Source organism: Physeter macrocephalus, chromosome 16, assembly GCF_002837175.3.
Source record: "Physeter macrocephalus isolate SW-GA chromosome 16, ASM283717v5, whole genome shotgun sequence".
In the NCBI taxonomy this organism is placed as follows: domain Eukaryota; kingdom Metazoa; phylum Chordata; class Mammalia; order Artiodactyla; family Physeteridae; genus Physeter; species Physeter macrocephalus.
Window position 1 is genome coordinate 4,358,076 of NC_041229.1, and position 8,994 is coordinate 4,367,069.

The 8,994-nt window shown below is 54.6% G+C and overlaps 1 long non-coding RNA gene and 1 pseudogene across 2 annotated transcripts; one reads left to right on the forward strand and one right to left on the reverse strand.

Moving 5' to 3' along the window:
* Positions 1-662: 662 nt before the first annotated feature.
* LOC114488005 (uncharacterized) lies at positions 663-6,992 on the reverse strand. 2 transcript variants are annotated; one of them, XR_003683678.1, is made up of 3 exons: positions 6,950-6,992; positions 6,514-6,706; positions 663-1,032 (listed from the first exon to the last, which is right to left on the reverse strand). It is a non-coding gene; the product is annotated as an uncharacterized lncRNA (long non-coding RNA). The 2 variants fall into 2 exon arrangements; XR_003683677.2 differs by lacking the exon at positions 6,950-6,992 and having other exon boundaries at positions 6,514-6,767.
* A 1,149-nt stretch (positions 6,993-8,141) lies between these two features.
* LOC102993885 (iron-sulfur cluster assembly 1 homolog, mitochondrial-like) lies at positions 8,142-8,994 on the forward strand (annotated as a pseudogene).

Consider the following 8,994-nt stretch of genomic DNA (forward strand, 5'->3'; position numbering starts at 1 on the left):
GGCTCAGTGGTTAAGAATCCGCCTGCCAATGCAGGGGACACGGGTTTGAGCCCTGGTCCAGGAAGATCCCACATGCCGCGGAGCAACTAAGTCCGTGCGCCACAACTGCTGAGCCTGCGCTCTAGAGCCCGCGAGCCACAACTACTGAGCCCACGTGCCACAACTACTGAAGCCCACGCACCTAGAGCCTCTGCTCTGCAACGAGAAGCCACTGCAATGAGAAGCCCGCGCACCGCAACGAAGAGTAGCCCCCGCTCACCACAACTAGAGAAAGCCCCGCACAGCAATGAAGACCCAACACAGCCAAAAATAAATAAATAAAACAAATTAATATATAAAAAAAGAAAAAAAAGAAATGACACAGGAGGGAATCGGGGCAGCCCCGAGGCCACCGCCCCAAAGGACTTGGATGCACAAGGGGACCCTCGTAGGCCCAGCTGCTCAGCCAGACACCACCCTCCAGACCAGACTCTCCTCCAGCTCCTGGCCCTCCAGCGTGACCAGTAGATAGGAGGCTGATATGCCTTCCAGAACATAAACAGTACATGTACAGCAACACACTAGATAAAACCCACGCATGTGGCAAAGACTGGAAAGAGTCATGCAAAACGTAAACAACCTGATGAGTCCCATTATGATTTTTAATCATGTGCGTAGTAAAAACAAAGCTACATTTTTCAAAGCCTGTTGAAATCCCATCTCCAGCCGGTCTTCTGGTCTATCAGGTGAGTAACCTCATCAAGAGGAGAAACCAGAGGAGCGTGGTGTGAGAGGTCCTTAGTGGATTCGTGTTGGCACCTGGTTCTCAGTACGCTGTTGAACGATGTGTTCTAGGATTTTGCTGGGGTGTGCATCAATCACCCTGTCTTTGGCATACAGCTGTACAATGGCTTTGCGGTTAAGGCTATAAGCTTTGAAGTTGCACAGATCTAGGTTTGAACTCTTGCTGTGCCTCTGCCTTTGGGCCATTATGCAAGCCCTCTGAATCTCAGTGTTGTCATCTGTAAACTAGGCGTTTTTCGCATATAGTTGCTGTGAGGATAAAGAAAGAGAATAAATTGAAGTCCTCATATTTAGTGATGGGTAGCAATGATTGTCATCATATTCTTCTCCATCTTTTCACCATCATCACCACCCACTCAGAGAGACAAAGGATCCAAGATTCTGACCGGTTAGCCAACTATCACAAGGGTTCTAAAGGTTCTGCTGCTAAGCCTGGACAGAATAAGCAAATTCTGAAAATATGAGATTCCAAGACAGAATTTTCATAGGAATCTGCTTCTAGAAAAGTTCTTCGTGGGACTTCCCTGGCGGCTCAGTGGTTAAGACTCCACGCTCCCAAGGCAGGGGGCCCGGGTTTGATCCCTGGTCAGGTAAATAGATCCCACATGCTGCAACTAAAGATCCCGCCTGCCAAAACTAAGACCAGGTGCTGCCAAATACATAAATAAATAAATATTAAAAAAATAAAAAGAGGCCTTCCCTGGTGGCGCGGTGGTTGGGAGTCCGCCTGCTGATGCGGGGGACACGGGTTCGTGCCCCGGTCCGGGAGGATCCCACGTGCCGCGGAGCAGCTGGGCCCGTGGGCCATGGCCGCTGGGCCTGCGCGTCCGGAGCCTGTGCTCCGCAACGGGAGAGGCCGCGGCGGTGAGAGGCCCACGTACCACAAAAAAAAAAAAAAAAAAAAAAAGTTCTTAGCAAAGAAAAAATGGCAATTACTGCCCATGAGCTCTGAGCAAACCCCAAATACCCTTCTCACCTCTGCCAGCCAGGGTGAGAATTCCATGAGAATCCTGGAAGTTCCCATTCCCCATTTCTGTACTACCAAGTGGTTATTATAAATGTGCTAAGCCCCAGGCATTTCAGAAAATCCCAAGTAGAGAAAATCCATTTTCTTACGAAATCAAACCAACTCTTACCCTTAGTAATTCTTCCCTTCCTGAGCCCACTGGGCTGCCAGCCCTGCCTTGCACTGCAACAGTCCAAGTAGAATATAGTAAAGCCAGACTGCCTGAGTTCAAATCCTGATCTCACCGTTTCCCTCTGTGACCTTAGGCAAGTTACTTAGCCTCTCTGTGCCACACTTTCCTCACCTATAAAAGGATAATAATAATAGTCTTACTCTAAGAGGTACAATACCAATACACAGTACATGCTCAATAAACTCAGCGATGACTATCAGTATTCTAAACACTCCAGTAGTAGCCAGCGCGCAAGGTCAGAAGCCACATCTTTGGGACCTGGGCTCCTTGGGGGCTTGTCACACCCTTACTCCTCTTCCAAGAACAGACTTCCTCTCTTAGGAGAGACAGGAGCCAACAGCCTGGGCAGAACCACAGGCCAGAGAAAGAGCTGGCAGCAGGGGACTCCAGAACCACGGCGGCCACAGGCCACAGCTAGCAGTGAGAGGCCCAGGTTGGGAAGCCTGTGATGAGATGCACCCTCACCAAGGAGCTGGCTCTGGACAGACCCACGCCCGAGTGATTCCCAGGGGTGGCAGGCGACGTGGGCTTCCTCCTTGGGCAGCTGTCAAGCTAGTGTTGTCTTCTCTTACCCTCAGTTTTCCCGTGTCCTAAACGAGGGCCACGGATTTCCAGGTCTTCCCAGGACTGAGGTGGAGGGAAGGGTGTTATAAGGCCCGCAGGCTTCCCGTCCGTTCACTGCACCCAGGTCTCAGTCTAGTTCCCACTGCTTACCAGCTCCCCTGCTCTCTCCTCACCCCTGCACACACCTCCCAGCACAGGGCCTTCCCCTTCCGGAGAGGCCACCACAGGCTCAGAGAACCGAGAAAGGAAGAAGTGCTTGAAGTTCTGTTTTGTGTGGTAGGAGGGAGAAAGGGATGTGTAGCCGGTCTTAGCATCCATTTTCCTTTCACAGGAGGACCTTCCTCATAGAAGCCAAGTAAAGGGAGAGAAATGAAAACTGAAGAGGGTTTCCATGGCTGGGATGCTATTCCCCAGCACCCCTCGCAGACATTCCCTGTGTTCAGCAGGTAGGCCGCATATCTGCACAGTTGCCTCCTGACAACCTGGGTTCTCAGCCTCTTCCCATGCATCCTGCTGATTCGACATCACCTTACAGTTTGTCTTGAGGCTTTTCCAACTCAGAAATTCAAACTGTGTGATTTGTACACCAGGCTGCAACTTATAAAGGGCTTTCATGTAAAGTATCCCCTTTAATCTTTGCAAAAAACCTGTAACATATATATCATCCCCATTTTATAGCCACAGAAACTGAGGCACAGAGAGATTAGGTAACATCTCTGAGATCACCTGGCGGGAAAGCGGCAGCACCAGGGCTTGGCTCCATGTTGGATACTCCCGTCACCACATCACAGATGGCTCTGGCCACAATTCACCCACCCTGGCCCTTCAAGCCTGGGTTATGCATCCCTCCTAAGTGGCCTGCAGGCTTCTCCAGAACCCAGTCCTTATCATGCAGAACCCAACTCCCTGAAGGCAGGGGCTGTGTGCCTGGGCTCCTTCTCAGGGCTATTACCCAGCACCTGGCACACGCTCCATCGGTGGGCACCTAATAAATAGCTATTATGTGGATGAGTGAACGTTTGACCAATTAACAAAGAGATGAGACTCTGAATAGCCAGAGCTGCACAGCCTGGCCCCTACGACCTCTGATTCTGAACCCACCACATCTGACTTCTCAATCCTGGTCTCTGCTTTCCGAGAAGATACTGAGTCTTACCCAGGGCAATGCTGACTTGAGGAGGAACCAAGAGCTCCTTCAAAGCAGCTTCCTAGCCACCATCAAAGGTTCAGCAGGGGTCAGGACACCAGGTGAGGCAGGCTTCCCACTTCTCGTTAACAGCCACAATAACTGGCATCTGTGCCCCTGCTCTCATGCAGGCAGGGCTCACACAGTCCCCAGATACAATACGTACATCAGGGCTCCGGAGACGATGGGGAACACAGAGGCGGCCACTTCCCACTAAATAGGAACAGGTGCAAGTGGGGCAGGGGCCAGAGTCATCAGCCTTGGGAAGGAGGCAGCCAGGTACAAGCACCATCAAACAGAATCCTTCTCCAGCCACGCAGCGATGGAAGAGTCAAGGAGCAAGGAACTCCAAAGCAGCAGTGCCCCTGTGAGGCCCAGCGGGACCCAGCCAGGCTCTGTTAATGCCGAGGACAAACCCAGGGACAGCAGCTGCCCCTCCCAGTCAGAAGACGAGTCAAGGGAGAGTCTGCAGATCCTGACTGCAAACACTGCAGGGTGATCCAGGGGCTGAGAGCTCTGGGAAAGCACAGAGTGGAGAGGCACATTTGAAGACCTCCTGGAGAGACAGAAAGGAGCTTTGGGCACAGCAGGCTACGTCCTTCGGGACAGGGAATCACATCTAATGTTCACACACAACTCTTAGCGTGCCTCTCAAGAGGGTAAGCTCCTTAAGGGAAACAACCATATCTTATTTGTCTTTGAGAGCCCAGCTCAAGACGAGGTACACAGTGGGTTCAATGGAGCTTGGCAGGAGAAAAGACAGAGTGACCCATGCTGGGGGAAATGGCAGAAACCGAGTGGAAGGAAGAGCCCAGAGGAGAATGCATGAGCTTCACGGCAGGTGAGAAATGAGCAAGGACCAAGGGGGAAGGAAGCGAGGGCTGACGGGTGGGAGCTCTGTGGGAGCTCAGAGGACAGTGTGGAGTGTGGGAGGTAAGAGGTGAATCCAGGAAGACCCAGCTCTCCCAATGTCAGCAGGAGACAGTCCCAGGAAGGGAAGTGGGAAGAACAAGCAACGTGGAGGGAGGGAAAAAAAACAGTCCTGAAATAACAAACACCAAACAGCAGGCCCTCTGCTGAGGAGGCAGGAGTCGAGAGCCCCAACAGGCAATTATCAGGGATTCACAAACACGGCAATTACGGAAAGGAAACAGAAGCCCCAGAAGCTGGCCACCCAGCTGCATCCACCTCCAGCAGGGCAGACACTCAGTGGGAACACAGACCCCAGCCTCCAGACTAGCTGCTGAGTCCACACTTCCTTCCGCGAAGGGGGTGGAAAAGTGGAGAAAACAAGAGTGCCCAGCCTCAGTTGCTATTTGTGGTTCAGGGAACCATGGCAGCCCCAGAATCTGGTCTTCTGCAAGCTCCCTCAGTCAGGATGCCACTTGGAGAAAGGGACTGATTTGAGAGACCTCCAAAAGCTGGCCTGGCATGGGAGCAACGGCTGCAGTGCGGGGTAGCAGAGGAGCTTACTGACCCCAGGATCCCAGGAGAAAGGGAGAGGCAGACCATCCATTGCTCCCTCGAAACAGCCCCTGCCTCTCAGCGCCCACTCAGTGTGCGGGCCTTCCAGGACACCGGGGTCCCCGCTGGCATAGAGGTGGAGGCCTGGCTGCTAGTTTTGCCTGGGCACTGCCACCTAGGTGTAGCCATCAATAAAGCAGCTAACAACCCATTCCCGCCTCTCTACGGTAAGACTTAATGTTTGTTTTTAAGATCTTTTGGGCTTCCCTGGTGGCGCAGTGGTTGAGAAGAGAATCTGCCTGCTAATGCAGGGGACAAGGGTTCGAGCCCTGGTCTGGGAGGATCCCACATGCCGCGGAGCAACTAGGCCCGTGAGCCACAACTACTGAGCCTGCGCGTCTGGAGCTTGTGCTCCGCAACAAGAGAGGCCGTGATAGTGAGAGGCCCGCGCACCGCGATGAAGAGTGGCTCCCGCTTGCCACAACTAGAGAAAGGCCTCGCACAGAAACGAAGAACCAACACAGCAAAAATTAATTAATTAATTAGTTAAAAAACTCCTACCCCCCACCCCAAAAAAAATATTTTAGATGTCCTTGTTCTTTCTGCCAAACGAGAACTTCCTGCTTCAGTGTCTCCAAAAAGCTCAAGACGCAGGTTCTCACATCCTGTCCCATAGAGTCACCTTCCCAAAGGGCTCCATCCCCCACCTCGGAGAAGCCCAAGCAAGCCCCACCTTGGAGCCCTAAGCTCCAGGCTCCATGGCAACCGAAGCTCTGGTTTCCCAGTGGCCCTCTGCACAGGTCCTCCATTGCCTTCTGACCAGCAAGTCAAAAACAAATTCCTGCAGAGGCCAAGGACGCTAGGACTCCAAAGCCCCCTGGAAACATCCCTTCCCCGGCCCAAACCACCCACTCAGAGCCTGCGCCGCTGCTTCCTTGTCCGATGTGCACGGACAGCGCGGAGTTATTCAGGGACCGAGATGAGCCCCCTTCCAGGCCAGGGAAAGGCCCGAGGGGCAGGAGCGCCGGGACAGGGCACCGCCGGACCGCCGGAACCCGGGCGGGCGCCGCGAGGCTGGAACCGAAGGTCCGGCCGGGAGCCCGCCGAGCAGGAAATTCCACCTGTCGGGTTGGCGCCGCGGCCACAAACCGGCAGCGTAGCGGCTCCCTTGGCCGAGAGAAGCGCGGTGCTGCCCGCCCCCCGGGACCCCCGGCCGCCAGCCCCCGGGCCCGCCGGTCCCCGGCCGCCCCAGGCCCCCGGCCGCGGACCCCCGCGCGTCCCGCCCCGAAGGCGCCCGCGCCGCCCGCGCTCGCCCACCTCCGGCCGCGAGGTGTACTTGAGTCCCGCGCCGAGGCCCCCGGAGCCGCCTGTGCCCCTGCGCGCCCGCTCGCTCTTCATGGTGCCGGAGGCCGTGTGGCTCAGGCCATCGCCGCGGGGTCGGGGCGCGGGGCGGGCCTGGTTCCGGTCTCAGGCCCAGCGCTCCGGCCGCCGAGGCTCTGCCGGGCCCTTCCTGTCGCGCACAGGTAGTTTCAGGGTGTGGCTCCCGGGCCGCCCCGCCCGCCACGCCGCCGCACCGCCGCACCTTCCCGGGCCCGCGCCCTCCCCTCCCCCTCCCTCTCCCCTCCTCTCCCCTCCTCTCCCCTCCCCTTCCCCTCCCCCACCCCCATCCCGCCGGGCTCGGGACCGCCTCCTCCCCTCGGGGAGCGGGAATGCGAGGCCACCGCCTGAAGGTGGTGGAAGAGCTAGTGGCGACCTGACTGGGAGTGGCCCTCGGTCCGCACTGTGCCTCCGCACGGAACAGGCGGGCGGGAAGGAGCGAACAACTGCGAAACTTAATCCCCGCCCCCCCCGCCCTCTCCTCGAGTAGAAGTGGCCCTTTGCGCTGGAAGACGACCTCCCTGCCGCCTCCTAGAGGCCCACCTTGGTTTCTTTCCCTCCCTTCCCCCTGCATCTTCAATTTCTCCGCACCTTGCTCCACATCTGGTCTCAGTTATAACCCCTCCAAACCCAAACAAAACCCAGAACCGCCCCTGGCTTAGCCTCCCGCTCCGGCCACTGCCCTCCTCTCGCTCCAGGCCAGCAGCTGCCTCTTCTGCCGCTAGGAGGGCCGCGCTGTGGCCGAGTCCAGCTCCCCCTGAGTTCCTCAACCCAGTGCCCTCTTACCTGTCCCCAGCCTCCCTCACCCATTTGCAGCATCCGATACCGATTGATCCCGTCCTCAAATGCCCGCCTTCCCTGGATTCCGGTCCTACTTTCTGGCCCCTAAATGTCAAGGTTCCCAAAGCTCTCTCTTCAGCCTCCTCCTTTTTTTCTCTACACTTTCTTGGCAACTCATCTTGTGGCTTCAAGTAAGTAAATCTGCCTTCCTCGCATTGGCATCATGAAGGAGTGCCACTTCGGCATTCGCAATTGCTTGGGAACTTCTCCATTTGTGTTCTACTGGCGTTACAGAGTCAACAAATATTATTGATTATTTGCAAAAATTATTAGCAAAAATATTTTTAGCAAAAAATAATATTAGCAAAAATTATTATATGCTAAGCACTGTTCTGGGTGCTGGGAAACAAGAGTAAACAAAATAAAAACCACTGCTTTGCAATCAGCAAGCCCTGAACTTCCTTCCCAGACTTGCCATCTTGCACTGTTTTCTCCATTTATAATACTATTGTTCTCCTAGGCTCAAAACCGTGGAATCGCCTTTGACTCTGCAGCCCCCTTGCATCTCATACCTAATTCGTTCCAGACCTGAGCAAGTCTTTCTCTTTAGTAGCTGATGTGTACCACCTTTCTTTCCTCCCCCTTCAGAAGACCCCACTTCAAGCTCTTATCACCCTTTGCCTGGATTAGTATAAGAAGCAAATGGAGAATGTGGCCACCCTGTCCATGGAGAGAGGCTGAGGTGGCCAAGCTCTGGCCCGAGGCACCGGGGCGCCAGGGCAGCGAGGATGTTGGCTTTGTTAGTCCGGGCCACTGTCCAGGCTGTGAGCCAGAGGAAGCTGCAGCCCACCCGGGCCACCCTCACCCTCATCCCTTCAGCAGTTAACAAGATAGAACAACTTCTGAAAGATAAGCCTGAACACGTAGGTGTGAAAGTTGGTGTCCAAACCAAGGGCTGTAATGGCCTTTGCTACCTGCTAGAATATACGAAGACAGGGAAACTCTGACGAGGAGGTTGTTCAAGATGGTGTCAGCATGTTCATCAAGAAGAAAGCACAGTGAATACTTTTAGGAACAGAAATGGACTGTGTTGAAGACAAATGATCCAGTGAGCTTGTGTTCAACAACCCAAACATCAGAGCTTCCCTGGTGGCACAGTGGTTAAGAATCCGCCTGTGAGTGCAGGGGACACGAGTTCGAGCCCTGGTCCGGGAAGATCCCACATGCCGCGGAGCAACTAAGCTCGTGTGCCACAACGACTGAGCCTGTGCTCTAGAGCCTGCGAGCCACAGCTTCTGAGCCCACACACCACAACTACTGAAGCCCGCGCACCTAGAGCCCGTGCTCCACAACAAGAGAAGCCACCGCGATGAGAAGCCCGCGCACCACAACAAAGTGCAGCCCCCGCTTGCCGCAACTAGAGAAAAGCCTGCACACAGCAAGGAAGACCCAGAGCAGCCTAAAATAAATAAATAAAAATAAATAAATTTATTTTAAGAAAAAACAAACCTCAAAGGAACGTGTGCCTGTGGAGAAAGCATTAACGTTAGACTCCTCAGGACTACTCTGGCTGTAGGCCCCAGGAGAGTTGTGGAAGCTCTAGGGCTTATTGAAGAAATCATGTGTCTGTCACTTGCTTAA